This window comes from Eptatretus burgeri, chromosome 1, assembly GCF_056783735.1.
Source record: "Eptatretus burgeri isolate ZD-2024b chromosome 1, Ebu_testis_v1, whole genome shotgun sequence".
In the NCBI taxonomy this organism is placed as follows: Eukaryota; Metazoa; Chordata; class Myxini; order Myxiniformes; family Myxinidae; genus Eptatretus; species Eptatretus burgeri.
In genome coordinates this window covers 82548385-82573969 of record NC_140961.1, presented here as the reverse complement: position 1 = coordinate 82573969, position 25585 = coordinate 82548385, and the positions used below count along the sequence as shown (strand labels likewise).

The 25585-nt window shown below is 41.4% G+C and overlaps 2 long non-coding RNA genes across 3 annotated transcripts in view; both read right to left on the bottom strand.

Annotated features, from left to right (window-relative positions):
• Positions 1-25585, bottom strand: part of LOC147034849 (uncharacterized) — a 109647-nt gene that overhangs the window by 28963 nt on the left and 55099 nt on the right. For both annotated transcript variants that reach the window (XR_015060552.1, XR_015060551.1), the window contains one exon: positions 9637-9760. This is a non-coding gene — a long non-coding RNA (uncharacterized LOC147034849). The remainder of the gene's footprint in view (positions 1-9636; positions 9761-25585) is intronic.
• On the bottom strand, positions 22947-23342 carry LOC147034851 (uncharacterized). Its single transcript, XR_015060576.1, has 2 exons — positions 23135-23342; positions 22947-23016 (listed from the first exon to the last, which is right to left on the bottom strand). It is a non-coding gene; the product is annotated as an uncharacterized LOC147034851 (long non-coding RNA).

The following is a 25585-nucleotide window of genomic DNA, read 5'->3' as shown; positions in this document are numbered from 1 at the left end:
AGCAAAGGGAAGATGACCTCAGGCAAATGACAGGGTGTGTGTGTGTGTGTGTGTGTGTGTGTGTGTGTGTGTGTGTGTGTGTGTGTGTGTGTGTGTGTGTGTGTGTGAGAGAGAGAGAGAGAGAGAGAGAGAGAGAGAGAGAGAGAGAGAGAGAGAGAGAGAGAGAGAGAGAGAGAGAGAGAAAGAAAGAGAGAGAAAGAGAGAGAGAGAGAGAGACAGAGAGACAGAGAGACAGAGAGACAGAGAGACAGAGAGACAGAGAGACAGAGAGACAGAGAGACAGAGAGACAGAGAGACAGAGAGACAGAGGTTGAGGACACAATATTTGCAATCAAACACAGAATTGAGCCATTCAGCCTTCTCACGAGCGGAGTCGGCTTTGGTGCCATTTTAGGGAAGGGATGGAGGGGGAGCATACACCAGAGAAAGACTTAACAAGGTACCATCAGATTTTAGAGAGCGAGACACAAGTTTGGAACTTCAATCTTGAGGTTGGAAAGATGTTGTTTTCTGGCTCTTCTGAGAGTGGGCATACATTTGTCGGAGGCTTTGGGGAATGATCTGAGATTTACTTAGTTTGGGTTTGCAATCCAGGAAAAGAAAGCAAGTTGTTTCAGAGCAACTGCATCACTACAGGATCCAGTGCAACATGGGCAGGAAGAAGGGTAGGATAAATAAATTCAAGATGGGATGGATCTGTGCATACGAGAAAGCAGGTTTCTTTTTGAAAGAATTCCCAGGCTGAGGTCATTTCAAAGGTGGGAGATATAGAAGACCAGTCCTCAAGTGTGATGGCTGCTTTCATTTCCTGCCAGTTTGCCTGAATGAACTGCCAGACTGTATGGGGAATAAGACTGTGGAGGACACTTGGAAAGCTGACAAGGAGGTCTCTCTGTTTTCTCTTCACTCATACATCTGATAGTTTGTGTCTCACTATTTCCCCACCAGCCTAATTTGAGCATATTATCCGTTCCACCAACCTTCATCCTGTAATTAATCTGCAGTATATTTGAGTTGTAATTTTAGAAAAGCAGAAGAAGAAGAAGAAGAAGAAGAAGAAGAAGAAGAAGAAGAAGAAGAAGAAGCTTATAATTCATGACACAAAGCTTGGAGGTAAGGTGGATAGCAGAGGGGGTGGTGATCAGGTTCAGGAGAGCATTGATACTTGCATAGATTGGGTAAAAGATTAGCAGATAAAATTCAACCTGAGAAAGTGTAAGGTGTTGGGGATGGGAAAGAACAATGAAAATGGAGATTACAGGATGCAAGGGGTAATTTTGGAGCATGTCACACAGGAGAAGGATCTGGGGGTGGTTATAGATATGGGAGGTAAGCAAGGAGGTAAGCACAATGCCAGGTAGCTATCGGTAAAGCAAATGGGGTTTTAGGCTGTATTCGGAGAGGGATCATCTATAAATCAAAAGAGGTGGGGTTAATATTGTACAGGAATTTAGTGAGGCCACATCTGGAATATTGTGTGCAGCTTTGGTCACCAAAATTATGGAAGGACAGATGCCATCGAGAGGGTTCAGCACAGGGCTACGAGATTAATTCTGGGCCTAGCTAAACTCAGCTATGAGGAGCGGCTGAGGAAGACAGGGCTTTATACACTAGAAAGGAGGTGGTTACGAGGACATATGATAGAGATGTTTAAGATAATGAAAGGTATAGATAAAATATGTGCAGATGAATTATTCAAAAGAGTAGACAGTGATAGGACCAGGGGCCATAGCCCGATAGTAAAGAAGAGGAGAGTTAAGACGGTAGCAAGGCAGGTAAGGGGACTTTCACTCAGAGAGGAGTTAATGCATGGAATGGTCTCCCTGGAAAGGTAGTGGCAGCAAAAACATAAGCTAAGTTTAAATTGGAATTAGATGGGTACCTGGAAGTTATGGAGATTGAGAGGTACGGGGATGTTGATAGGACTTTAAGTAGTTTTGAGCATTGATGTGTGATTGTGTGCATGTGTATGGAGTGCTGTTGGATGGGATCTTGTCAAGGGGTATTGTGTGGTTGATGTATGTTTTTAACCAAGCTCATTCCCCCTCCCCTGAGGGGAAGAAGATAAAGAATTTTTTTTTTTTTAAATTTTCTTCCTTGGATCTTGTGTGGATAAATTTGTATGGTGTTCATGCAGGCATGATGGACTGAATAGCCTCCACCTGTGTGTGATTTCCTTGTATAATAACATGTGTGGGAGTATTGCAAGACCCTTGCTAATCTGTCAACAAATGTTCACAGGATATATGATTTTAACTTGGGATCGCAGCATCACAAGGTAAGTACTCAGATTGGAATACAAGGAGGAAAAATAAAATAGATCATCTGACATTTTTAACTTGTTCCCCAACAAGAACAATTTCATTTCTTGAATTGCCCTTACATCATAAATGTCAAAAAAGCATGCTTCACAGACAATGGAAGCGGAGGCCTACCTGGAGCATTCTTTCTCATGTTTATGGTCATTGCAATCACACACGTTATTGCAAAGGAAAGTGTAATACATGTCAAAGGCTCACGAATCTGGCAGGAAAGGTCTGTCGGCCTCCCAAAAAATGTCACACTGATGACAAAGCAAGCCATTAGGGTGACCAACAAAATACCAATCAATTTCCCCTTTACGGTCCATATTGGAGTCAGCTTGAAGTAAGATAAAATTAAGATTCCTGTAACTATTGTTGACGTGATTCCTAATACATTTAGAGAAAGTAGAATAATACCAAGTGGACCTGTAAATGCTAAGTATTCTTCAGGCATTGTAATACAGGCAGTGTGCTGTACATTAGACCAGAGATTTGGTGAGCATCGATGACAATCCTGTGCATCTGCAAGGTAATAACATGGAATAATATCCATTTAATTTTTTGTAGCTACAGGATTACAAGTATTATTTATTGTTTGAGTGGGATTTTGCTGTTTTTGCGGGAAGTGGGGAAAACGTTGGGCTGGAGACCAAACCGGAAATGGCTGCAATGTGAAGTCAGAAGAAGAAGAAATAAAGAAGATTATTCCGTCGTGTTTCTTCAAAGCGTTATACCAATTGTACGCTTTTTCTTTAGGAAAAGAAATATATGAATGATTTCGTTGTACATATACATATTCTTCAGCTTAGAACTTGAGGATCCTAACATCATTAATGAAAGTTCCTTTTCTCTCTCTGAAGTTCTTGGTCAAGACACTAATATTGTCACTTCTGCCAACGTGACTCATGGTGACATAGAGCTGTCCATGACTGAAGAAATCAGTCTTCAGATGCCGACCTTTTCCAATGTCTGACCTTGAGCCTTGTTACTGGTCATTGCAAAGCAGAGGTGGACAGGGAATTGCTTTCGCTGCATCTGGAAAGGGAACAGGTTTTCAGATGGAATACTGGGAATCCTCTGGATAAATAGCTTCTTTCCAGCATGTTGCCCAGTAGCTAGTGTCGCATCAATAAGATGCAGCATCAGGTTGTCCACAATATATTGACTACCATTACAATGGCCATTTTTGGGGTCAAAATTTCACAGCAACATGATCGGAGCTCCATTCTTGAGGCAGAGCTTGTGAGGAGGCATTCCTTAAGCACAAAACAAGATAAAGGATTCCACTGGATACTGGTGTGTGTTCTCTTCGCCAGTTATCTTGTCACTGCTCAAGGAGACAGATTCCGTCCCCAGGAATTGTCAATGTATGATATCATTCACCTCATCAACCGCTTCATTCGTAGGACAAAGGATGGTTCAGCTACAAAGCCAGTTCCTGTCAGCATGCAAGGTGCTCACGTTGCTGAATATAACATCAATGAGGCTCTTAACGTTTTTTCCTTGGATCAGTTAGTTCTCCTTGACTTGAACTTTGAACTCGCTGATTTCTGCATTGATGGGGAGCCTTCCCTCTCCGATTTGTAAAAGTTCCTTTGAAAATTTTTCATCTCTACTTCCTGCATGATACACCCGCATGTTCTTTGTCAATCGATGCACATGGACTTGTCTCCAGAGGGGGGACTGCTTCAGAGTGGCAGCAACCTTGTCAGCGCAGCCTCTTCTTCGGATGACAGGCAGGATCTGTCTCCATTCTCCAGAGAATATGATGGTGATTCCTCCAAAAGGCCGATCTGTCTCACACATATCACAGAATGTTCGGGCCAAAGCTTCGATAATACGCCAGTCGCACATGGAGACTTCGTCAATGATCAACAGATGACATTGCTTGATCAACTGTCCTGTACTGTCTCGCTTGGTGATGTTGCATGCTAATTCCTCCTTGATTGATAGTGGTACTTTTCAGCGAGAGTGAAGTGTCCAACCATTTGGGAGAAGGGTTGCTGCAATTCCAATCATAGCTGTGGCAAACGCAACTTTATTCTCAGAGCGAATTTGAGCCAGCAGTATACAGATGAGAAAGGTTTTCCTGGTACCTCCTGGAGCATCCAAACTGAACAACTGACCCCTCTCTTTACGCACCGAGTCTATTATGGCTTCATAGAACAGTTGCTGCTCCTCATTCAGTTTGGCTGATTTTCATCGACGTACTCTTCCTGTTCTTGCACATTGTAGTTTATCTCTTCTTCGATGATTCTCGCCTGCTCAAGTTGCTCCGCAAGGGCCCTGTTCAGCTTAGGAAGCTGGAAGTCCTTCTCCAGATCAAGCCTATGCTGCTGAACAATCATTTGGATCTGCAGGAGGGTGGTATGAACTGAAGCTTCTGTTGGCTCCAGCAGGTTGGCCTTGTGAAGGGTATCTTTCATCAGTATCCCCTTGTGGCGGTTCCAGAAATCCAACGGATTTGTAGGCTGCACAAAGATCAGTGTGTGTGCAAAAACCTCACGCAATGTGGAGCCAAATCTGATGGAGGTAGCTTCTTCCATCGATCAGTCGATTTCAGCGTCATCATCCAGGAAGCCCCTGGCAAGGCAGGCAGCTTGATGGGTGGGATACTCAACCCCATTGTACGTTCGCAGATCTCTGAAGGAAGTTGATGCGGCCATCACGTGAAGCAACATCCGCTGATAGAAGAGCTCGCTCTGCCTCCTACTCAGATTTATGACTGGAATCCTTCCAATATGTCTGAGCAGGCCTGGTTGGGATCATCACCACTGTGGTCCAGTTTCATCACATGAGCCCGCTTCTTCCAGGTGTTCTGCACCCATCTAAAGTGCTTGAATACATCAAGGTATGTGATCTTCACATCAGTATTCTGGTTCAGCTTGAAGAACTCTGTGAGTTTGGTTTTCGGTGGACCATTGTTGACAATGTCATGCAGATCAACTGGTTGTAACAGGATGAGTTGCTTATCTTCCAAGTGAATTGGAAGCTTCTGCATAGGAGGCTTCTTTTTTCTGGATGAGGAACTCATACAGGCACCAGTAAGCTTCAGATACACTGATGTGTCTCACATTCACAAAACACTATTTCATCATTAGTGATATCTGCTTCTTCTCCATTGGCCAGCTTTATGATATCATGGTCGCTGCCCATGGTCAAATATTTGTAGATATACTTGACACTGGACACTGAGTTAAGAACCTTGATGTTAATGTGGGTGTTATATTTCAAGGACAGCAGCGGATTGAAGGGCACAATCCATTCGTTGTTGACTTCGATATCCTGTCCTCGCACCTTCTTCTTGTGTGTCTGGCCACCTTGTGCTGGAGAATGGCATCGATAGACTGGATACGTAGAGTTCGTTGCCATGGTATACTCTACACAGTGTTTTGGGAAGTCCTTGTAGCAATTCCATGCTTCCCTATATCGAGACATGCAAGGTGAACTCTGGTTTAGAACACCACACAGACTGTGGATGTTGTTGCGTGTGATTATCTCATGCAGTTTTGGGTTGATATTCAGATTAAGAATCTCGGCTGACACGATTCCATCAATGTCCTTGGGTTCTCGTGGCTTGTATTCGTCAGCAAGTATCAGCAGGGTGTGGCAGTGTGGAAAGCCACACTTCTGATCCTCCTTCATGCCGAAGTAGGCCACCACTTTGCCCAGCCTTCCACTCTTCAGTTCCGCAATGAGAGATTTAAGCTTGATATGGAAGACGAGTGCAGTAAGGTCAGGCCGATCACAGAGCTACTTACATGGGAACAGTGAGTTTGTGATCTCTGGCCACTGTGGGTTGCAAGTAAATGTCATGAAGAGATCAGGTTTACCAAGGGATCGGACGATGGCCATAGCATCTTGAAAGGCTTCAGCGTACCACCGAGGAGAGCCATAGATTGATTGTGGTAGGATGATCTTTGTTCATGCCCGCATCACTTCTTTGTTATCTATAGCATCCATCAGGCCTTGGCACTTCTCTGCACGGATCGTCTTCTGATTGTTCCTTACCCTCCGAAGTCGTGAAGCTTCATCCTTGGCATATTGGTCGCATGCTGTGTATGTCATCTACATCTCATGACTTGATTGAAATGTTAATCTCTGATCTGAAGGCAGAACCTTGCGAACTCATTTGGCAATATAGTTCCTCATCCTTTTGCATGGGGTATGTCGATCTTGAATCCTTCTTCACCATTGGGGAACATCAGCACGGAGTGAAGAGGATCGTAGCTCCGGTGCAGCTCCGTGATGGATTGCAGTCTACCTTCGCGTTTATGGAGGATGACGTTCAAATGGTCGACATGCTCACCTGAAGGGCGTTTTCTTGCATCCAGTACCATGGTGATGTCATTGTCTGCTTCCATCAACTCAAGGACACACTTTCGAGACTGGATGTAGGCATTGTTCTGATGCAGCCAGTCTTGGAGAGGCTTCAGGATGATAATATTACCGTTGAGCTCTTCATTAAATCGCAGTCGGCTTTTCAGTTCGTCACTGTCGTGGAACCATATATGAGCGAACGTCGGATGCGATTGATCATTTTCTGGCTGAAGTGGCCCAATGCGATGGTAGACTTTACCTTGAAGCTTCACCATGGGGCTGAATCCTGGCATGAAGTGCTCATTGATGCCAATCAATGCCATGGCCAAGGCATTGTTGAAGTAGAGTATCTTCTAAATAAACTCCTTTCAGCTGAACAGGACTTGAAAATCTTCAGGGTAGGTATCGAGGAGATCGATTGCAACTTTGCCATACTCAAAGCAAAATCCAAATCATTCGTCTTTCCGGCAGTAGGCCTTGCAGAAGGGGCACTTAAGCCCTGTATCGTACAGACTTGGCAGCTTGTGATCTTGCTTCTTTGCTGGGTAGTTGGCTTCTTTGAAGTGCTTGACATCAAACACAGCTCCAATCCTCCTCTTTTTAGTTAGAGTCACTTGAAGCTGGACTTTCCTAGCGCTCTGGTGTGCAGCTGTTACGCTCTTGTTCACCAGCTCTGTATTCAGCGGACTGCCTGCGAGTCTGGTGTGCAGCTGTGTCATGCTCTTGTTCACCAGCTCTGTATTCAGCGGACTGCCTGCAAGTCTGGTGTGCAGCTGTGTCATGCTCTTGTTCACCAGCTCTTCTTTGGGCGGACTGTCTGTGAGCCTGGTGTGCAGCTGTGTCATGTTCTTGTTCACCAGCTCTGTAGTCAGCGGACTGCCTGCGAGTCTGGTGTGCAGCTGTGTCATGCTCTTGTTCACCAGCTCTTCTTTGGGCGGACTGTCTGTGAGTCTGGTGTGCAGCTGTGTCATGTTCTTGTTCACCAGCTCTGTAGTCAGCGGACTGCCTGCGAGTCTGGTGTGCAGCTGTGTCACACTCTTGTTCCTGTTTCCGATAGTCCTCGTCCAGTATCGCCTGCTTTCTTGCAGCAGCTGTTTTTTTGATGTCTTCATTGACAAAGATTTGCGTTTGGGGGGAATTTTACCGATTCGCTGTGTTCACGGTTTCAATGTGTACACGGTTTCAATTACGCTGTCTGGTGTGCAGCTATGTCACGCTCTTGTTCATGTTTCCAATTCTAGCCTGCTGATTCGCTGTGTTCAAGGTTGCAATTATATGGTGGTTTTGACGTCAAGGTTTGAGACCAAACCTGAAATTAAAAAAAAATAATAATAATAATATGCCTAAGTTACTCCAAGGGGTCCCAGGATTACACACAAAAATGGTTGCGATCAGTTCAGCCGTTTTTGTAGTACCTGGGAACAGACGGACGGACGGACGGACGGACGGACATTTTGTGAATTATAGTAAGATAGTAATATGCCTCTGCCATCAGTGATACAGTATGTTACAGTTGGCCCATTGCACACTTTATTGGAAGAATTTGATTGTACACCATTACCCAGTTGTAGAAGGCATTTGACATATTTCTCGCCATGCTCATCAATGCCACCATGCCATACTCATATTTTCATAGCTCATAAATGTGGAAGTGCTGCAATACAGCAGAGCATTTAATTAATGCATCCGTTATTTGTGCCCATGAAACACTTTACTACAGGCAGGGCTTGGTGGAAGTCCCTGCCAAGTAAAATTATATTGCCTCTGAATGGCAAATCCTCCTGCATCAGATCACGCAATGTCCAGTCCAGTGCCTCAAGCATAGAGCGATGCGCCAGGTATGCTTCATCCCACACACAGAGCTGCCTGGCAGATATGTGTGGCAAGCTCAGTTTGGCAAGCGCAATCAAGCTAAAACCTTTTTTTATCCAAATTGCTTATCACTTTATTTGGGTGGTGCATTGGCAACAAATCGCTGCTTCAATGAAAATATGAAATAACCTGGGTTACGTACATAAAGTTAAAACATGGCCACTGCTAATGTGCATATATAACACATCGTGGTTATATCACTCCGATAGATTGCAATTGCATTAGCCCATAATGGGAGGCTAAAATATGAAGCCTGAGGCCTATCACCTTCACATGGGCTTTGATGCTTATCGGCTCCAATCTTTATATATTTATGGTCTTTGATGGTTTGGGTTGTGTTGCACTGAATAGAAAAGTTATAGGGCATGGCGATTGTGAATACGAGACTTCCGAATACGTATTTAAGCTTTCCAGAGCAAGAAAATGGTGGTCATATAATTCCTGCTTACATTTGTGGCCATAGTTCGATGAGCTATCTTGCCTATAAGTTTTGACCGAAAGGCTTCAGAACGCAGCCACGCAGACAGCTTCATTACATTTTTACTGTAAGTTGTAGTAATTCTAAATAAATAAAAAAAATTGTTTCAAAATAAAATTCAGAACTTAAAGAAAATATTATTTCAAAAATCAAATCAAAAATTTGAGAACTTCAAAATTTCAAGATATGGAATTTCAAAATGATATTTTAACAAAAAATGCAAAATTTTCAAAATAATATTCAAGATTTCCAATTATATGAAAAATTCAAGACATTTTTCAGAATTACAAAAACACGAGTTGAAAAGGAAAGACTTTATGATGTGTTAAAAAGGAAAGATTTAATTTTGTTTTCACCTTGGTGTAGTGTGTTAATCCAGTATTAATGTGTTCTTGCATGTGTTCATGTTCTGTGAGTTATTGGGTGCAAGACTTAAGAAAAAAGTCGATTACTTTGGAGAACCACATTGCATTCTCTTGGATAGATGCTGTAAGGGATGCATTGGGGAATTTAAAAGGGAGCAAGAACTTTGGATTGCACTCATACAAAGGTTTTAAGATGTAGCGTAACCTGCTTTCGGTCTGAATAACACATTGATGTTTGTTACAAATCAACATTAATGTTGAGAGGAATGAACGACAGATTGAGGTGTAAATCACTTACCACTACTGTTTGAGTAGTACCCATCTTTGCAGAAAATGCAATCAAAACAGCAAAAAGGCTCGCCTTTGCGTGATATTTTGCGAGTTCCAGGGTTGCATAGCTCACTGCACACTGAACGTGGTACCTAAATGCAATGAGAGAAACAAACATTGTATCACTAAGACTGACATCATTGATAAATAGGTTCAACTTACCAAGCAGTTTGATACTTTGGCAAATAAAATTTCCCCAGCTATAAGATGTTTCAAGGAATTAGAAAATGAATTGTCTGTAAGAACGCAGATGTATTTTGTGATGTATTCAAAATACAATGCTATTGTATTCACAATTCCTTTTAAATAAATTTTTTACTCCATTTTTTGTGTATCTCCATCTATGCAGTGATCCAAAGCTCGTGGAGAATTTACTTTTTGCATACAAATTCGAGGCAATTGGAGAAGTGAGAACATACAACAGATCAGGACATAACAGAACAAAAGGAACAGTTGGAGAGAGAGGGGTAAGCACAACAGCAGGCACATAATAGAATAGGAGACATGGACTAATAAGGGATGTGGTCAAGAACGAGTGGTAGTGAGGGATGCACAGGGTGGACAAGATGGATACAAGCAATCAGGAAGAAAAAAAAAATGGAAATTTGGAAAGTGGTTGGTTGGTGTGGGGGAAAAAGCTCGGTTGACGGGGATAGAAAATAGCATGTTTTGGATGGGGGATGAATCAGTTTGGGGTGGGGTTAGGGGAGGGGGGTGAACAGGGGTAAAAAAAAATATCATGGTTAGGGATGGGGAATGTATCACTTCAGATCAGGTCAGGAATGGGACATGCACCGGAGCAGCGTGTTGCTGCATCCACTTTCCACCAGGACTCCAGGGTCCTCTGTCTGGCAATCCCCAGGCAAATACTTGCGCATCCCCATGTTGTGGAACTCTGAATATTCAAGGTAACTCTTATTACTCAATGTAGCTCTTGATATGATATTCAATTTCCACTCAACGCAAACTACAATCCAATCAGAGAATATTTATTTCGCGTGATATCATGGAGCAAAGGAGCATCGATGTAAATACATACAATGGTCTCAGCTAAATCGGAGTTACAGAAATCATGTGTGTGTGTGTGTGTGTGTGTGTGTGTGTGTGTGTGTGTGTGTGTGTGTGTGTGTGTGTGTGTGTGTGTGTGTATGTGTGTGTATGTGTGTGTATGTGTGTGTATGTATATATATATATATATATATATATATATATATATATATATATATATATAGTATTTATTCTAATATAAGCCCTGGGCATTTATTAGAATACCAGTTTGATCAAGGAGGGGAGGGGGCCTTTATGAGAGACAATCTACAAACATACAAAAAAAAATTATTTTTTTATTTGTTTTATTATGAAGATACCAGTATTGTCAAGGTAGAGGGGTATAAATTATGTGAGTAAGTGAGGGATTATATTGTACATTTACATTTAACATAGAAGACAATGGGAGTAACAATGTTATACCATTGTATATTTATGGATTTAGCTGAAATAAACAATTCAAACAAATATTTTGTTCATATTTGTGATTCTTATTACTGTATATGAGAGATTTTATGTAAAAACAAAGATTACACAAGAATACATGCTTCATGAAAACAATCCAGTATTAATGCAGGTGTTAGCAACAATACAGTGAATTAAATCGGCATGGCAGAGTGGGTGCACCAGTTGCCTTTATATCAAAGTATTACATAACTTGAGGGAATGTTTAATCTGTGGCATTGCCATCATCTGAGCCATAATAATAGAAGTCCTCAGAGTCTGCCTCTGACTCAATATCTTGATCATCATCATCATCCTGAATTTGATTGATCTGTTGGTCACAGACAATGAAACAATTGTCTCAATTGTTTCACACCGGGTGATGGGGGAGGGGGGAGGTGGCTATTATTAGAGACACCCTTGAAACATGAAAATTTTCTCAAAGAGGGGGAGGGGGGCCTTTATTATAAGGGGGGCTTCTATTATAGTAAATACGGTATGTATATATATATATATATATATATATATATATATATATATATATATATATATATATATATATATATATATATATATATATATATATATATATATAGTAATGTCGAAGGGAAGGTGGGGAAAGTTAAGGGGGGCCGAGGAGAAGAACAGAGAACAAGAAGAGGAGGAGGGGAGTTGGGTCATAACGATCCATATCTGACCTTGACTGGGCCAGTTTTCACATTAGAAAAGCAGGGCAAGGGTACAACTGCAAGCAAAACAATTCTGGACAGATTCAGGCTGTGGAAAGGCTAAGAGAGTTGGTGTTAGGCCTTGAGCAAAGCAAGAGAAGATACAAGTTCCAACAAAATACATTTGATTAAAATATGTTCGATTTTATGTTCCAATAAATGAGTTACAAAGAAATGAATACATGTCAGTAATTGAAGCAGTCATTGAAACAGTAATTAAGGAAAACAGGTGTAATAGTAATTGACTACAATTCATATGCATTGAGTAAGTACAGTAATCATCGAACTACCATTTAAAAATGAAGTTTGCTTCAACAACATCTCCTTGAGATGCCGATCAACCTGCTGTAACCACAAGGCACGTGGTTGGCCCTTTGACCTCCTCCACTCACGAGGCTTCTTCGTTGAGATAATCTGGTGAAGGAATCAGCGTCAGAAAAATGAGCCACATGTCCATGCAGCCGCAGCTGACACAAATGGCCTATGCAGGTAACAAAGCTCATTTGAGTCTCTCTCAGAAACTGCTTGATGGACACAAAACCTGACCAGTGATAACCAAGGATTTTCTGAAGAGACCTGGTACCAAAGGAATTAAGTCTCCATCTCAGATTCCAAGTCTCACATCCATAGAGCAAGACTGCAAGCAGCAATGACCTGAAGACTCAAACTCTTGTCCTCCTGCACAGGTAGCGGCAGTGCGATACCCCTTGAACCAGTGAATCCATGACTCCTCAGACCTGACCCAGACATCTATTGACCTCTGGCTCACAACCAGCAGAGACATGAATATCACTACCAAGGCAAGTGAATCTCTCCATGACCTCAACATCCTCACCACAAAGAGGGACAGACAGATGGCAGCATACAAGATGTCATATAAAACCTGTATCTCTTAGTTTTGTCCCAGGAAACCAGTAATCCCAGTGGATCCAACTCCTCATTCAGTGGGTCGAGGGCCTCCATCAGGATATCCAGAGACAAACATGAAAGCATCATCTGCAAAATAAATGTCAGAGATCTTGACATTCCCAAACGATGCACCGCAGCTTGATCTCTCCAACATGCTCCCCAGATTTCAGTCCATACAAGTGATGAAAAGTGTGGGGACCAGTACATATCTTGACAAACTCCAGTAACAACTGGAAATAAGTTGGAGATGGTATCACCACATCTCACAGCACTGTCAGTACCAGAGTAGAGTTCAGACATCAGATTGATCACTTTTGGTGGCACCGCACGAATACCAAGAATCCTCCAGAGGGCATCCCGATTCACTGAATGTAACAGCTGGCAGAGATTAACATAGGATGCAAGCAGCCCATGGCGAAACTGTCTGCATTCGGTGAGGACCCAAAGAGCAAGGATATGATCAATCGTTGACCTCTTTGGTGTAAAGCCTGACTGCTCTGGATGCTGGTGCTCAAGCAGATGGTAGTGAACCCCATCAATAATTATCCGAGCAAGACCTTTCCTCGCACTGAGAGAAGCAGCACCCCTCGATAGTTGTTGCAGTCCTGGTGATTACCCTTATCTTTCCAGAGAGGGGCAACAATGCCCCTCTTCCAGTCAGTTGGGGTGATGCTTGTGTTCCAGGCAGATCAAAGAACTGCATGCAACAACACAATTACAACATTTACACCAGCCTTGAGAAGTTCAGCACGGATGCCACAAATCCCAGATGCTTCACACCCATTTCAACTAGTTCACTACAGCCTGTGCTGCAACAAATGAAAGTGAATCACAGTTGATTGGAGGGTCACCAATAAGGTTTAGTAACACCACTGACATCCAACTCGACAGCTGGTAGAACAGCCTGGTACAGCCGCTCAAAGTAACCGGCCCAGACCGGCCTTCACTTTGGACTCCTCTGTCAAGAGCCCACCACCCTCCGCTCTAACTGCAGTACACTAAGGGACGGGCTTGAAGGAACGCAATGCACAAATTCCTCTGCAAGCAGGACGAGAATCGCTTGAACACAGGCGATGCTCTACACCCTCACAGCTTCCTCACACATAGGACTCCTTGTCCACCCTTAGTGCAGGTATATTTTTATGCCTCAGCTCCCTAAACAGCTCAGCCCTGCCTTTAAGCTTGGCACTGCGACTCTGTTCATTGGGATCCAGTGTCTCCTGAGAGACAAAATTCTTCACACTGCGGTGAGTTTCAAAACATCCACCGGCAGCATCAATGATGGTGGTCTTGAAGGCACTCCACAACTCTTCAGGGTTTCCCAAAGCACCAAGATCCCCCAAATCCCCACGCAGCCTGTTTGTAAACTCATCTACCCTCTCATCCTTGAGCTTGCCAACATCCAGTCTAGGGTGGGATGGTACCATTCTCCTGGATTTCAGCTGCAACTTCAGAGTTGCCACAACAAGCATGTGGTCAGTATTGAGGAACTTGACATTCCGGTAGATGCTGCAGTTGTGGACCACCCTCCAGTGACCATCAACGAGCACGTGGTCAATCTCCTTTGCCACACCACCTGCATTGGAATACCACGTCCAGCGATGAGCCTGTGGGTGCTGAAACCATGAACCAGCCACTCTAATCCATGACATCTTGCAAAGTCAAGGAACTTAGTGCTATTGTGGTTCACAGTTCAAGACCCATGGTTCCCTATAATGTCTCGTAACCATCCCTATCAGTTACATTCTGCATTGAAATCCCCCAAGATGAGAAGAGTATCTTGCCTGGGATACTAATCAACCACAGACTTGAGCACGGCATAGAATGTATCCTTCACGGTGAGATCTCTCACCTCAGTCGGTGCAAATACAGAGAGCAGGGAAACGACAACCAAGGAGTGATGAATACTTTGTCTCATGAAACGCTCGTTGACTGGTGTTATCTCAATTATCATTGGAGTCAGATTGTTGGACACAGCAACAGCAACTCCTTGGGCATGGTAACCATCAGAGTGACCAGACCAATAGTTAGTGTAACCACCTGCCATGATCTCACCTCTATCCAGTCTCCGAATCTCAGAGATACTGCAATACTCATATTCAAACGCTTGAGCTCAGAGGATAACAGAGACAGTTGATCATCCTCTCTTAGAGATAGGATATTCTGGGCACCCACCCGAAGGGACCGACTCAGATTAACCCAAAGAGACCACCTTCTGGTAGACGACACCTCAGCACCACTCCGCCACTCACCACCGCAATCTAACCCTGGAGGTTTACCCTTTGGTTTTCCTCCTATTATCAAGAAATGGAGGTCCCGAAGGCTTTGCCCGAATCCCATCAACTGGTGAGCTGTCGTGTGAAGAGCAGCAGCACAGGAGGTACTCCCGCCGAGTGGGTTTCCAGATTTCCTCACATTTGTGGGTTTTGTGGAATGAAGTGTTTTACACTGGCCGGAGTGCAAATCGTGCCACTAACTTTTGAAAAAAAAAGTAATCCAACTGCAGGAGGACATCCGCAGACACAGTTTGGCACTAGAAATGGATTGCCGTTGGCTCACAAGGAGCTCCTCCACCCATTGACAGGTTTTGTATTTAATCCTGCTGGGTGTCCATATCCATACACCCTCTTCACAAGAAAACCTGGTGGAGGAGACAGTTTAGTCACTGACAAGCCGACCATGAAACAGGTTAGTACAGGTTTACATGTTACCTGTAGCAAGTCACAGATCTCATCTGGCTTGCCCTGACAATAATCACTTCACTCGTCATCATCTGAGATGGTCATGCACAGCTGTCTTGAAGACCTGGAATGAAGAAATAAATTGAAGAGAATGAGTAAGATGGTTCCACAGGCAGAAAAAGGAGGAATTGATGAGTGAAGGGGAGCAGTGTTTCTGAGACCACAATCCTGTCTGCAATGTGAAAGGGGTAGGCCCACAGACTTAGCTTCATCACAGGAGAGTCCAATGATCTTGAAGGCCTTGGTTTCCATGTTATCGAGCTGAACTAAGTGTGAAGCAGGGGCACCATCCAGGAGGGGACAGCACTCCTCAATCAAGTTGTGGATGAAGGTCTTGTAGGTGGATAAGAGTTCAGGTGTGCCTAGAAAGGACTTTGCATGATGGAGGCCCAGTCAGCGACTGGCTTTGGAAGTGAACTTAGTAACATGGTTTGCCCAAGAAAGATCATAGGCGATATTGAGAGCCAAAAATTCAATGTCTTGTTCATATATTGAATACTGTATATAAAAATTAGGGAGAATCAGTTTACATTTATCTGAAAAACACATCATGATCATGGAATGGGTAGTATTATTTCACTTGTGTGGGTTTGATTATTATGACGACACTGAGAAATACCATGGAGATAGGTGATGTGACACCACTAGGGCTAGTTGCCATTAAAAATGCCACTATGGTCTTCCAGCGACCTTCATTCGGTTGTGGGACAACCACCACCACCACCACCACCACAAGAACATGATACAATGGATAATTGACAGAAATTGGAATTTAATCCTTGGCTATGCATGAAGATGCCAAACAGATCAAATAATGAGCCATGCTCTCTCTATACAGAACATCGGTACTGCTGAAGCAGATTCTATGGCTCGGGTTATAATGCGGGATGGGTCACCACTCTGACACAGGTAATCAGGGCAGGAATTTGGAATTTGGCCACGGTGCCGGTGATAGCTCTCCTACTCTTTGTGAAGGACACAGTGGGATCTTTAACCTCCACAAACCAATCCCAGCAGACGGAATGCTGAGTTTAACATCCATCCAAGAGATGGCACACATATTCATGAATCGCCCTGCTTGTGAAACGCCAGGATGACAGTTTATATAGCTGCGCCGAGATTCAAACCCAGTCTTTACAGCTTCAATGTACATACCTCCAGACCATGCCAAAAACACCATACTATTTTATGTTTATGTTTGAACTGCACCGTTTAAATAAAATGTTGATGAGACAAATTAAAATACAATAAAATACAATTTTCGTGTTTTTATATTGAATAAAATTGAATAAAATTAAATTTGGTTTTATTTTTTCATTCCAAATTCTATCAGCATAAATTTAAAGTTGTTCTGCTGACACAGCCTAACAGGAGAATATATTAAAGAAAAACTTGGTGTGAGAACCACTTTTGTGCACTGTTTGGTAAATTTTAAAATCTTAATTATTGACTGGGAACTGGGACAGAAATAATGTGGATTGAACGATCATAATGGATATATTGTTTACATTATTGAGAGTTTCATCTTTGGTTTGCAACAAGAGATATTAATGCTGTGCGGAAAAAGTCTGAAACTTCACATGCTGAATATGGAATGTTCCGGTTTCTGTTTCAGGAGAGGAAAGCACTTTTTTGCCAAGAAACCAAACACCATCCAGCAGACTAAATTAGAATGGCAATCATTCACACTCCATCAAAGGCTGCAGAACTTGATCGGTGATGCACTCACTGCACTTACTCATTGGAGAAAATTACTTTAAACTATTTTAATGATCGTCTTCTCTCAAACCACAGTAAAATGAAATTTACAAATAACATTTTTTTTCTTGTATCACAAATGCTAATGTTGTTGAAGAACAATCTTGTGTCTAATATAAAATACTAGCAAGGGTAACCGGCATTGCCTGATATATTTTTTGTTGGGGCCGAAAACACTTCCCTACACCCACGAAGGAATGGGGTTGGGGATCATTTAATATTACCGTTCACATAGCTGCAAAGGCTGTCACTATAGGGAGATTTTAAAATGTCCCGTCACAGAAGTCTGTCCAACTCACAATCCCATGAGTTTTGCGGAAACCCTGTGAAATGGCAACTGCCAATTGTGACCATGACAATGACACCTGAAACCAGGAGATCGTAAAATCACTTTGTACATAAAGAAATGTACTGTCCCCTACAGGGTGGTCACAAAGTCCCATTACCTCTCAGCCCTCCCTCCCTCCCACCACCCCACCCATCAATCATCATCTTCCCTTGTACGTTTTGTGCATATTTATGTTCATGTTAATACTTTGGTTTTTATGACTATAAAAGTCTTGTGTATTAATATTTTACATTCATACCTTTTGTGTGTTCATAATATTCATTTACCAGGTCCTGCGGATGGGGTAACAGGACTTTATACACTCTGTAGATTATTTGTTAAGAGGCATTGTAAAAGTGTTACCTGAGAAGTGGAATTTGATGTTGTTCATTGAATGGATGCAAGTGAATGTGCCGTTGATGTTTCTGGGTTAAGTTTGACCCCAATCTATAAATATAGTGCTATTCCAGAGAAGAAGATGTACCACCAATTTTGACCATTTCCGGAAGAGGTTCATTTGTATTTAAATATCTGGTAATTATTTTGTATTTACTTATACATATGTGTACTTGGATATAACTGTCAATAATCAAAAAAGCTTTGGCACTATAGACCTATTTTTGAAATTTATTTTTTGCCTAAAACACTCTGTCGTACTCATTGATGAAACTCTAAAAGTTTGATGAAGATCCCTTCAGGCATTTCTCATAAAAATTGCAAAACACACACACACACACACACACACACACACACACACACACACACACACACACACACACACACACACACGGCTCTCTTATGTTAGACTCACGACAAGGTGTTATTTTATAACCAAAATGATTCAGCTCGATTTCTTGATTACTCTGTTTTAACAACAAAAATGCTTTATTTTTCCAAGGATACGAGATAACAATGCTAACTTCGATTGCATTGCATTTGGTTCTGAAGCAATAATTCAAGGTGAAATATGTACAGAATACCTGCCTTTTGCTGAGCACCATTCCATAGAATGCTCTGAGATGAAATGCTTAGTTGTTGATCTGGTACAGCCGAAGAATTAAAGGAACCAACCACGAGGAACTCTATCTTAAGGGAGTCATGAGGAAACCAACTTATCAGTTCATAGAAAGCTGGAGGGTCTCCATTGCTGTCGAAGTTCATTGTGTGACCAAAAATTCTGAAACTGACTTTCTGCATATAAAACAGCAACTAGAATAGATGAAAAGTGGAGCAGAATAAAGTAAATGACATAATCGTAACTATTATACAAGATAAAATCACACATTTTACTGTTTATTGCACCTGCCATGGCTGAAATTTCTTTAAATCAGCACAACTGCCATTTAGAAAGGGACCCGATGCGTTATGGCATTCTTGCATGTCATGCAGGGCATGTGCTACTGCGAACACAGCTATGTATGTGTTTCTTTGATAATGCATCTGAAAATCGTCTTCATCAGCAGAAACATTTGCACATAGTATGTTGGAAAGTTTGAATGTAAAATCAATGTCATGATCATTCCAAGTGCAATTCAGTGTTTTCTCCCAGAACTCAAGGATGAATTTGTCCACCATTTCACTTTGCCTTTCTGAATCAATATGTATCACTTCACTCTTAATGTTCTCTGTGGTCAGTTGAGGTGTTCCCATGATTGAAACCATTTCAGATGTCATTTTTGAATAAGCCTTTTGTGGAGATAATTTCCAAAAAAACATGAGAGAGAGAAGCCCAAAGCATCAACTCTGACCCATATTATCCCCGATCCCCCACCCCAGTCTTACAAGGTTACACAAGGATACACAAGGAAGAGGCAATTCGGTTGATTAATTTGTGAGAGGTGGGAGGGGGTGAGGGGGATGGGAGTGGAGGAGTGTGGATGAGAACAGTGGGGTAAGCACAAACATCACCAGAATGATTTATACACATATACGATATATGTCAAAAAATATTATTTTAAATTACAAAATAATTTTTGTATAATATTTAAATGTATATTTTTGGGCACATTCACTTTTTGAAGATACACTCTCGCAAACATCACAATCATGACACAGGGATCAAATACCACGCCGGTTACATCAGGATTGTTAATTGAACAGACAAACGTCAAGGGGCTGTCACACCTTGACGTTTTAGCCAGCGTATGGAAAGGTATCAAAATGTATGTAAAACGCTGGCGAACGCTGAACTATTGATGTTTTTTTTTAAGTTTTTGGCATATTCATAACGTGTTGGACGTATGCATAACGTATTAGTAACGTACACAGAACGTTTCAATCACATATAGATAACTTATACCAACGAATGTAAAGTGTGTTGTCGGCGTTCACAACCTATGCCCAACGATAGTCTAACTTATGCATAGCGCAACAGCGTATCGCCGCCGATCACGTGGCGTAGGCTATTATAGGCTGTGGCTCGACGATTCAAATCATAACCGCACGAGACATCGAAGTGTGAAGGCGCTGTCACACCTTGACGTTTTAGCCAGCGTATGAAAAATTTGCCCAACCAAGCTGGCACAAGTCGAATAAGTTATGGGTAAGTTTTGTATACCTTAAGAGCACGCTGCCATACGTCATAGTACGCTGGCATACGTCGTCATATGCCAAGTACGTCGAGAAATTTTCAGCATGTTGAAAATTTCTCGACGTACTCTGTGTATGACACACGTTCCGCATACGTTGACCATAAGTTGTAGGCACGTTACGCGATCGTTGAGACACGTCGACACACGTTACTTTTAAGGTACTCATAAGTCGAAACACATCAAGGTAATGGTTGACATCAGTGTTCCAGACTCCCTGGTTTTTTTGGGGGGGGGGTTTTTTCTTCGAGATGACGGTCATGTTGACACTTCAATTTCTAGTGCAGTTATGATTTAAATGTTGAGCGGCAGCCTTTTAATTATATAATATTATAACTGCATGATAAATCAAAGTGTCAACATCACCGTCATACTGAAGAAAAAATAAAAAATAAAAAACAAGGAGTCTGGAACACTGACGCTAACCATTACCTTGACGTGTTTCGACTTATGAGTAACTTACAAGTAACGTGTGTCGACGTGTGCCAACGGTCGCATAACGTGCCTTCACATGTGTCAACGATCGGGTAACGTGCGTACAACACGTTACTCATAGGTTACAAATAAGTCTCGGGTACGCTTAACATTACCTCGACGTGTTTCGACTTATGAGTAACTTACAAGTAACGTGTGTCGACGATCGCATAATGTGCCTTCACGTGTGTCAACGATTGCGTAACGTGCGTACAACACGTTACTCATTGGTTAGAAATAAGTTTCGGGTATGCTAAACATTACCTCGACGTGTTTCGACTTATGAGTAACTTAAAAGTAATGTGTGTCAACGATCGCATAACGTGCCGATAACTTATGGCCAGCGTAGCGGAACGTGTGAGTCATACGCCGGCATACGTCGTAAAATTTCAAGCATGCAAAAATTTGAGGACAACCACAAAGTACAACGATTAAAGTCAGCGTACTATGACGTATAGCAGTGTTTTCCAGCATGATCTTAACGTATAGAAAACTTACCCATAACGTATTCGACGTGTGCCAGCGTTTTAGAAAAAATTTTCATAAGTCGGCATACGCTGGTTAAATCGTCAAGGTGTGACAGCGCCTTCAGCATGGCAAAATGTTGGGTGTGTATATATAATATATACAAACACACACAGTGCCTTCAGAAAGTATTCACACACCTGGATTTTTGTCACATTTTGTTGTGCTACAGCCTGAATTTAAAATGTCTTAAATTATAAAAAAAATTGTCACCAATCCAGAAAAAATACCCAATAATGACAAAGCGAAAACACGTTTATGGAATTCAAAAAATAATAATTAAAAATGAAATGCTGAAATGTCTTGCGTAAATAAGTTTTCATCCCCTTTGCTAAGACACTCCAAATTGAGCTCAGGTGCATCAAATTCCTTTGATCATCCTTGAGATGTCTCCACAATTGATTGGAGTCCACCTGTGGCCAATTCAATTGATTGAACATGATTTAGAAAGAAACATCTTTTTGGATAAGGTCCCACAGTTGACAGTGCATGTCAGATCAGAACTCCACCATGATGTCCAAGGAACTGTCTGTAGAGCTCCAAGATGGAATTGGGAGGAGGCATAGATCTGGGGAAGGTTAAAAACAATTTATTGAGTGTTGGAAGTGCCCAAGAGCACTGTGAGTGCCATCATTGTGAAATGAAAAGAATATGGAACTACCCAGACTCTTCCTAGAGCTAGCCATCCGACCAAACTGAGCAACTAGGCAAGAATGACCTTGGTCAGGGAGGTGACCAAGAACCCAATGACCACTCTGACCGAACGACAGAGTTCCTTGGATGAGATGGGAGAGCCTTTCAGAAGGACAACAGTCTCTGCAACACTTCAGTTCTCTTCAGCAATCCAGGCTTTATGAGAGAGCAGCCATATGGAAGCCACTACTGAGAAAAAGGCACAGGACAGCATGCCTGGAGTTTGCAAAAAGGCAGGTAAAAGACTGAGCATGAGGCGAAAGATTCTGTTGCCTGATGAGAGGAAAATTTAACTCTTTGGCCTAAATGCAAAGCACTACGTCAAGCCGAAATTGAGCAAAGCTCATCACCCATCTAATCACAATATATATATATATATATATATATATATATATATATATATATATATATATATATATATATATATATATATATATATATTAATATTTCGGCATGCCCCTTTCTTTGTTCCACCATCAGATTTTTGTTACTGCATGAAATGAAACAAGCTTTGACATATATAGTAATGATATTATTGTCTTCCTTAACCCTGCGTTAGTACCATGTTTTTTTTTTTTTTACGCCGTTAGTAGCCTGGGGTGTTTGAGCACCCCAACTTTTAAATTTTTAAAATGAAGCATGTAAGCAAAACTAGCATGAAGTTCAACTCATTTATTTAGTGAACGTATGCAGGATTATAGATATAATTACATTTCAGTTTGATTTCATAGTACATGTGTACATAAATACATCAAGACAATAATAGAAAACAAAATTTATCAAAACTCATTAGCTACAGCAGAAACATCCTCATCACTCACTTTCATCACCTGATATATTATTTTGGCACTCAATGCAACTGACAGTCAACTTGCTGTGTTCTTTACACGCATGTTTACCACACGGGTTACACACTGTTTTCACTTTATGATCGCGTGACCTGGGACAGAATGCACATCTCTTTTCCCCCTGTGACGAGTGGGGTTGTGGGAGCATTGGGCATGCAGGGAACCTTCTTTTTGAAATTTCTGGTTTATTCTTACCTCCAGAATTTGGGTCAATTTTGTCATCATAGTGCATGCTGCTGACAAGAACATTGTTCTCCTTCTTACTCTGCGGGATGTATGAAACTAGTGTCATTTTGTCTGTGAAACCAAATATGCTGTCATAATTACATCTGTTCTTTGCCTCTAAGAATTCCTTAGGAATTTAAGGCTTATTTTTTCAGTACCTTGTTAGTACCCTGAGGTATTGTCTCTCTGCCCACTGAGAAATGACGTCTACCTCTCACAAGAGTTCCCACAGGACCATGAAAAATTTTGAGCGCACTCAACACACAGAATCGTGAAGCTACTGCGGAGAAAATGGATATTAGTGCGCACATCTATAGAAAACGGGACATTTTAAAAAATTGGGGTTTCCAAACACCCCAGGGTACTAACGCAGGGTTAAGAGGCCCCTCAAAATTCGTTTTGATGATTATGGTAGTTAAATCTTATTATTATCTCTATTAATATTTCGGCACGCCCCTTTTTTTGTTCCACCATCAGATTTTTGTTACTGCATGAAATGAAACAAGCTTTGACATATATAGTAATCTGATGGTGGAAAATCTGATGGTGGAACAAAAAAAGGGGCGTGCCAAAATATTTATATAGATGATAGTATTGTCTTCCTTAAGAGGCCCCTCAAAATTAGTTTTGATGATTATGGTAGTTAAATGTTATTATTATATATTAATATTTCGGCACGCCCCTTTTTTTGTTCCACCATCAGATTTTTGTTACTGCATGAAATGAAACAAGCTTTGACATATATAGTAACGAGTATAACCCGCGCTCTCCGCGACATGTTGGGGTGGGTGTGTTTGAGAAAGGAACTGATGCAGAGTATCAGTAGTAATTTTACTTAAATGCAGTAAGTGTAATACAATGTTCAAAGTACTTCTTGATACACAATGTTTTGGGTTATAGCATTGCATTGTGGAACCCTTGTTTTGTAGTTGGTATAATTTGCAGCATAAAGCCAAATGCAGTAACCGTTTTTGCCACGATTTCACTGTTTCAGAACCATTTTATTTACTTTTTTTGTACCATACACCTCATATGGTCTTTGAGATAATGTAAGCCGGATATCACGTTACTCGAGCGCAGAACAAAGTCGAAGATAGCGCGACACGAAACCACAAACTCCGAAATAATATATAAGACTAGCATAACCCGCGCTCTGCGCGACATGTTGGGGTGGGTGTGTTTGAGAAAGGAACTGATGCAGAGTATCAGTAGTAATTTTACTTTAATGCAGTATGTGGAATACAATTTCACCGTTTCAGATCCATTTTATTTACTTTTTTGTACAATGCAACTCATATGGTCTTTGAGATCATGTTAGCCGAATATCACGTTACTCGAGCGTAGAACAAAGTCGAAGATAGCGCGACACGAAACCACAAACTCGGAAATAATATATTATATAAAATATAAAATATAAATATATAAATTTTATTTTATTATTTTATTTACTTTTTTTGTACCATGCACCTCATATGGTCTTTGAGATGATGTAAGCCGAATATCACTTTACTCGAGCGCAGAACAAAGTCGAAGATAGCGCGACACGAAACCACAAACTCGGAAATAATATACAAGATGATATTGTTTTCTTCCTTAAGAGGCCCCTCAAAATTCGTTTTGATGATTATGGTAGTTAAACAGTTCATGTTCTCCATTTGCAAAATGGGAGGATTTATTGCACAAAAAAAGGAATAAAAATGTTTCCCATTTTTTAGAGGACCACTAAGATGAGTTCGTAAAACCTTTTGTGGAGTATGTTAATATTAATCACTATACGCCATAGTAAATTGTTCATGTTATTGAGCTGTCAATAAGCTATCAATCATAGACATATAATAAACTCACTTGAGTATTCATATCTCTATTTCATTGCGTAATATCAAGCGGTACCTTCATGATGACCTAATAAAACCGGTCTCGATGTCCGTCCGTCCGTATATCTGTTAACAATCAAACCGATTGTGATGCGTTTTAAGGCTTTCCAAGAGCTTTGGAGAGATTACCTACACTTCCGCACGGTGCTGTTTTTATTTTTCCTACTGCACTTCATTAGAAATGAATAGATCGTGGATGGGGGGGCGGTAATTTGGTCACAGGAAATTTGGTCACGGGAAACTTGGTCACGGTAAAACAGTCACAAGGTAATTTGGTCACGGTAAAATGGTCACAAGGTAATTTGGTAACTAATTCGGTCACGAGGTAATTCGGTCACGGTATTATTATTATTATTTATTATTCACTGCATTTAAGGCCAGTAAGGCCCAAGAGCAGTAATAAACATTTTCATTTCATGGCCGGCGAATCTTGTTGGCATAAATGATATATTGACCAAGTTTACTGACTACTATAATGGAATCGATGCTGTCTCTCTCAACTTTTATATTCCGATTCCATTATAGTCATCAGTAAACTTGGTCAATAAGTCATTATGCCAAGAAGATTCGCCGGCCATGAAATGAAAATGTTTATTACTGCTCTTGGGCCTTACTGGCCTTAAATGCAGTGAATAATAAATAATAATAATTATACCGTGACCAAATTACCTTGTGACCGAATTACCGTGACCGAATTACCGTGACCAAATTACCTCATGACCAAATTACCTTGTG